General features: G+C 42.3%; 1 long non-coding RNA gene across 1 annotated transcript; it reads right to left on the reverse strand.

Moving 5' to 3' along the window:
* Window positions 1-292: 292 nt before the first annotated feature.
* On the reverse strand, window positions 293-6,458 carry LOC126994547 (uncharacterized). The gene is made up of 3 exons (XR_007749264.1): window positions 6,334-6,458; window positions 4,602-4,682; window positions 293-2,387 (listed from the first exon to the last, which is right to left on the reverse strand). It is a non-coding gene; the product is annotated as an uncharacterized LOC126994547 (long non-coding RNA).
* Window positions 6,459-7,342: the final 884 nt, after the last annotated feature.

Genomic DNA, 7,342 nt, shown 5'->3' on the forward strand with positions numbered 1-7,342 from the left:
GACTGCTCCCTTGAGGGAACATGGCATTGAGATAGATGGGTATAGTACTACTACATAAAAATGTGACTCAATGTAAATTTTGCAGAGGGTCACGTCTATCAGCCTGCCCTGAAGTCTGCTCTTCTGAACTCAATCATGGTAGAGGCTGTGCTGTCCTCACTCCTGCCAGTATACTGCCCGTGCCTGCCTCGATCCTCCCAGCCTTCCTTCTTCCAAGGTATTCTAAAATTTTCAGCTTCTTGTATACATTGTGAAAGTCAGTCTGGAATTTTGATGGTACAGAGATGACAAGTGAACAAAGTCTACAAAATATATTGATTCATGGTACTTTCTACAGTGAAACTCAAAAATATGCAAAACCTCAATTTAATGGCAGCTGTCTCTAGATTTGAATTTTGATATAGTTATCTAACAATACAAATCATGATTAATATGCAGTAAAGAACAGCTGGAAATGTTTATAGGTCTTCAAAATTGTACTAAGTAATAACTCAGGCAGCCTCTGGAGAAATATTATAAGCATCTAGTTTCAAAAGATACAAATTATTTTAAGTTACAGCTTATTGAATGTATTGTGCAGTGACATAACAAACCTATAGTACACAGCTGTCCTGATAACTCACCTTTTTTTCCAAATTTTGCAACATTCACGATCTTTGCTTCAGCTTCCATCCTGTAGAACATCATCTCTCCTCTTTTACCTCCTCTTCCTTTACCTCTTCTTCTTAACTGAAACACGGGTCTCTGGGGCTACTGACAGTAATCGTCAATAGTGATGGTAGGCTTTCTTGGGGGGTTTCTTGGACAACTCCAGTCCATTAGTGGCTGCCGTGATGTGTCTCTTGCTATCTTCATCCCAGCTTTCAATCCAAGCTGGATGCTGCATCTATGTATGCCAAGATGTCACTTCCTCTCGTGCCCATGACCTTGATCCTACAGAATTTTCCACCATTTGTCTAAGACTTCTGTCATACTCCATATGAGGACAGAAAAGACCCTTGTATGTGGACAGCATGTGTGAGGGGGAATAGAACTGGTGAAAACGATACAAATGCATAACCTCGAAGAATCTGATTTAGCAAGAGAGGAAATAAGTTTTCAGTTAATGTTTTGAGTTAAGGATAGACAGAGAATATTTAGTGTAGAGGAAGGGGACCGCTGAGTGTGGTCGAAGACTAGGGAATAGACGATGGAATTTGTTCAGTTGATAGGCAGAGAAATTGACTTTTTCCTCAGAGAGGGAAATAAAATAGTCGTACAGAATACAGGTGCTGAGAGGTTTATGGGAAGACAGTGGCAGGATTACCACAGCATAGATAGACCAGCTTGAAAGGAAACACGATATAAAAACAGAGGGATAGAATTCCGAACATCTGTTCCCTATTCTATGACAACACTCAGCTGTCCATTTAAACAATAAACATATTTGGTCTATCCTCAACTCATAATTTCATCTCACCTCTTCCTAAATCAGCTTCTTTGAAGTTGTGTGTTCTGTATTAGTCTTTCAGTTTTTTACCCCTCACAAATGATATCCAGGGGCCTTGTCTGTCCTCGTATGGAGAGCGCATTTCATATAGGAGGGGCTTCACTCACATAGCTGTTTTGGACTCGATGGAGTCAAACCTAAACTCTCTTCTTCTATAGCAAACTCTGCTGCAATGTTGCCCCTCTGTCTTCTACAGACATTTTCATGATGATTGCCCTTCTAAGCTTGCTAACTACATGCCTCCACCTCTACTGTGGTCCCTTTTTACATAACGTTCTACTCGTCTCTATACTATCCTAATTCCTTATGCAGGTTAACTCCAGAGCAGCCCTCCTTCATCTATTTCCTCCAGCCTATCGAGACACTTCTCCATTTGAAATCAACCACTCTCTTCTGGCCTCTCATTTTTCACTCATGTTGGAACAGAGAGGCAGTGGCTGAATGGTTAGTGTGCAGGTCCTGCGTTCACCAAGTTCTGGACAATGCGGGTTCAAATTCTCTGCTACCACCTGGGATTTTTCAGTCATTGCCAAGTGGCATAAGGCTACCCACGTGCTGTCCTGAAGATCACCTATCAACCCCAACTCTAGAGGAACTGTCCAAGTGAATCAAGAATGAGCTCCGGCGGGCAGCATGAGCCAAGAAGAAATGGTGCTGCTATAAACACTTGCCTGCGCCATGACGGGCTTGGGTCGACCACCAGGGCCCAGAAGAAAGCCTACCAACGCTATAGGCCAGAGTGTAAAGAAAAAAAAACTTGGCTCGGAGTTTGTCAGCTCTTTTGGGGAACAGTGCCAGATGTTTGACTGGCAACTGGATTGTCCTTACACTGTGAACTACACATCTCTATCCAGATTGGTACAGGTGCTTATTGGAGGGTTGCAACACCTGGCCACACCTGAAAGAAAGTAACACCAATATTAGAATAGCTATCCACCCTCAACATGCTGCAATGTCATTAAAAACTTTAATTTGATTGCTACAAAGGTTTTACTAATGCATTTGTTATTCATTAATATACTGATGGGGTAATTAATCTTGTTTTATTTTATAATTGTTCCAGTTCTTCTCCAGAGCCACTGACCTTTTTTTTTGTTAATCTTAGACCTATTCATATATTCCTTACCAATTTTTGTCACATAAGTAGCAACACTCCACTATCCCTATGCTCAGGGAAATGGCTTATTAAATCAATTTGTATAATCAGAATTTCTAATTAATGTGACTGGAGGAAATATAAGAAAAGCAAATGGCAAACTGACTAATGTTCCTGGAAATATACCCATGATCAGTGGCAGTAAACAAATGAAACAGAAAACCTGATGGAGTACAAAGATTAGGAAGAAAACTACGTAGATGACAGAGCTGGGATAACTGAGCTTAAAATTGTCTGACATCTGATCTAAATCTAGCATGGACAAGCTGGAAGAACAGCAGAAACATGAACACAACCAGTAGACTGGGCATTGGCAGATACCAGTTGTTTGCTCTTGTGAATGTCACAAATAATATGGAAGAGGTTGTTACGTACGTAAAGAATTTACCTACATGGAATTGTACAACAATCAGGGTGGCCAAGAGGAAGGTGGCGAGTATGTTTTGCTGTATTTGGAAAGTCCCAGTGTAACTGTAGATAAGTAAATAAAGAAAACGAAATGTGTGGGAGTAAATCATGATGAGAAGCCTTTGAAAAGACCTTATAATTAGTTCAGAAATTCCTATACTTGAGTTTAATAAAGTAGCTCAAGTATATACAAAATGCTTTCAGAATCAGAATTCCCAAAGCCTGAATAAATGTTGGTGGGCAGGAACACATTCACATAAAGGCTGTGTACCATGCGGGTTACCCAAAGTCTACTTCCCACGGTCTCCTGAATGTGTGTGCCTGTGTTAAAAACTCAGCCCACCTAGCTGTTCATCCTCCCTTTCAGGATGCTTGATAAATGGAAACCTGGGGAAGGTAAACTCTGGTTTTCATCATATTCATTCTCTAACCAATCATCAGGTTCTGTGTTGTTCCTCCACAACTACTGTTGCTATAGTCTTACTGAATTATTTTGAAAAAAATATCAAGGAGATTACACAGTTTGAAAGTATTCAGGTCTGAAGACAAATATGAAGAAAACTAATGACCCTCCTTCAAAGCCTGTATGCCGTCAGTATTACTAGGAATACAGTCACCAGGAGTGACATGCAGTAATACTTGTATTTATAATAGTTTCACTAACAAAAATACACTCAAAAGGCCCTTGTTTGGGAACTATGACAAACTGCAACTTATTGTTTTTAAGTTACCATTTGCAAAGGTTAAGGAGTCAAATATTATTAGTTATTGCCCTCTGACTGGTCCGTCTAATACTTAATGGCCCATATAATTATAGATGATCAGACGGGATGGCCCAGGCTAGGCACATCTGTGGTGCTGGGAACAATTATTAAGGTTGCGTCACCACACTAATAAATTTGCTAACATTGTCGTGTTCAAAATTCGAGCCAATTAACTTACGGTGCAACTGTGCCAAATTTGACCTGTCCAGCCCACTCCTGAGTCCTGACCCCCGGATTGCCACTCAAGTGTCGGTCCCTGGCAACAAGTACCTAACCATCTCGTTACTATCCTCTGGGAATAAACATGCATTGTACGGGATAGAAGGCCAGCAGTGTATGTCTATGTGTCATATGACAAGACCCAAACAGGTAAACAGCAATCGCGATGCTAACTTTGGTCCGTGTCGCAGTAAAGATTCCACTGTTCCAAAATGTCCCTGCCTAGACACACGACCCAGCTGGCCTATTCATACGAACGAAATGCAGCCCATGATCAGGATCACTGATAACCCAGGGCAATGACTAGTTAACTATCTCCCTCCCTCGATACACCTTCATAATGGCTGCTCAGCATTTCATGCAAATGAAGATAATGAACAATAAGCAAAATATATACTAGGGTAAAATTCTTTGTGTAATTAGATTTATATATTAATATTTTCACCTGGTTAGGTCTACCTCTTTATCAGTCTACCTACCTATAGAAAATCCACTTCCATACGTTTGTGTGTGTGTGTGTGTGTGTGTGTGTGTGTGTGTGTGTTAAGCAGTGACAATCACTAACCTGCAGCAACTGCTGGATCATTCAGTCCAGCCTGGCTGTCGTTCAGACATCCCGGGGAGTGTCTGTTCAGCCGCTCGTCTGCTGGGGGTATATAAAAAAGTATATACCTGTGTGATATACCTATGTGGAGAAAAGGAATAGCCTATATGCTAGACAATCCTTCCAGGCTGTGTTATTGTATAAAAAACATTTATTCTAGAAAGGTTTTATTTTATGGTGTTTTTCACACACCATTTATAAATGAAAAGCATATTCAGGAAATAAAATATACTGACAAGGAAAGGGTAACAGCGTGGCAACAAATCGACTCACTGGGGCCTCGCCCGCTGCACCCCGACATCTGAACCAAGGAGGCTTGCCTACCCTTGATATAAACCGTTCACTGACGCACCGCTGAGCTACAGTCACCAGTCTCACACACACACACACACACACACACACACACACATCGATGTACGGGACACGACGGTCTGTTAGTGTTCTGGGAATGTCTTAAACTCACCCATATGTCTGCATCCCTAATTAATTAAGTCTCGTTGTGGTGTTTTTTGCTTTATTTTTTAGCACATATCGGCAGCAAAATGATGGAAGAGGTGCCACTCACCCATGCGGTCAGCAAATTATGATGGGCCGGGAGGGAGGACTACAGTTTAACGCAAAGCCAGGCACATTACCTCGCCAGTGCATCTGCAAGACTGTGGTCTGTTAACTGCAAGGATACTACATAGTTCCCATGCGTGGATGTAGAGCCTTCTAGAATTCTTGATTACCAGACATCTAGCAACTACCCACGAACCGAAGCTTCAACCACCGGTTCAGTTTCCCGTTCGCCGCAAGGCATCTCGCGTAGTGACTTGCCTGGGTGTTGTTATTAGGCTCTCAGTCGCCTGGAGAGGTGCCACAACACAGCAAATGATCGTACTGGATCTCTCAGTGTGTGTTCAGAAGAGGACACAAAGGCTGCTTGAACATGGAAATTAGGCCTCTGCGAGGTTCCTTCCTTATCGCCCTTGTACCAGTGTGTGTGTAGGGGGGGGGGTAAGGACTGAATGGAGGATGTTGCCGTCTGACGATCATTAGAATGTTAATCTATTAACATTGTGCCAAGAAAGAGATTGACAAATTTCCTAATATACAAAGTTCAAATATTAAAGTCGAGCTACAGTGAACGGAGAAGATATTTTCGAGAATAAGGCTTGTCAGCGTGAAGCATGATGTTTTCTTATTAACATATAGACTACCTATTAAGTAAACTACTGGATTCATTCATATTGTTTAACGGTTAATAACACCATCCGGCGTGCCTCGTTCCGCTGATTTACTGATTGAATAGTCAACATTCATTACTGTTGGCTTGTTACGTATTTGGTTGGAACAGTTGCCATGACAACATAACGTCATATATAGACTGTGTGTGTGTGTGTGTGTGTGTGTGTGTGTGTGTGTGTGTGTGTGCCACGCACGCCAAACGAGCCTGATCGAGAATGACACGTGTAGAAAAGGTTAAAAATTCGGACACTTGAATCTTAGTCATGCGTACTTTTTCAATCTGTGCTAACATTGTCAAATCTTATCAAAAACATCTAAATAAAAATAGAATTATTCAAACATATTAGCGTCCACCTGAACTCGATTAGCATTGAATATTCTATCAACAAAGATCAAGTACTGCGTGACTGTCACGGTGACTGCACAGGATGCTTCATAATGAAAAAACCTGCTCGGGACTCACCTGATGGAAGCTGAAGGGCATGACGCGGGTGTCGGAGGAGCCGCCGCCCCGCCTGGAGCCGCGGTGCCGCCTCGCCGCTCGTCTCGTCGGGAATGCAGATTTACTTCCTCGTGAAGCGGTGCTCCAGGCCTGGGTCGAACACCGATTCGAAAGTGTTAGTTGAACCCATAAAGAAAATTAGCAAGCTGTTTCTATTTTTAACTTTAATGCCTATCTTAGGTCCTCCCCTCCCATACACATACTCGTACATAAAAATGCCCTCCTGTGTGTTCAGACGTTCCCAGAATTATTGAGTAAGCGGCAAGGAGCACCTGATAGCTATGAGTATAAGAGAGAGAGAGAGAGAGAGAGAGAGAGAGAGAGAGAGAGAGAGAGAGAGAGAGAGAGAGAGAGAGAGAGAGAGAGAGAGAGAGAGAGAGAGAATTATCCGTAATTGGCAAAATAACATTATCTCAGGGCGCCTCCAAGCACACACACACACACACACACACACACACACACACACACACACAGTCATATCCATGCGCCCTGAGGGAAGGGTGAGGGGGCCCCCATTCCGCCTCTTAATTGTGCGGCGAGTATAGTTACTTATAATTATAGTTGAATGGTTAGTTTAATAGATAGTTTAATAGTTAGTTTGTTAGATCGTTAGATGGTTAATTACTAGAAGTTTGTTAGTTAGGTAGTTAGGTAGTTAGGTAGGTAGACACTAGGAGATTCAAGGGAGTATACGCTACAGCTGAGCCTGGCCGCGGTGCTCATCTCCTCATTGGCTTCTGGGCTTGTGGTATATATATATATACCACAGTTTACCTTCTCCAGGTTTCTCCAGGTAAGTACTCATTTGTCGACCAGCCAGAAAAGGAGGGCAAACAGCAGGCTGGGCTGGGCGTCGATTACTTAGGCCGGGATTCGAACCCAGGCCCTCAGATTAGTAGTCAAGCATTTTAACCAATTCACCACGAAGGCACCGATCACAGCTTTATTACAAGTGCATTACTGCATAAGA

Source organism: Eriocheir sinensis, unplaced genomic scaffold, assembly GCF_024679095.1.
Source record: "Eriocheir sinensis breed Jianghai 21 unplaced genomic scaffold, ASM2467909v1 Scaffold819, whole genome shotgun sequence".
NCBI classification, from domain to species: Eukaryota; Metazoa; Arthropoda; class Malacostraca; order Decapoda; family Varunidae; genus Eriocheir; species Eriocheir sinensis.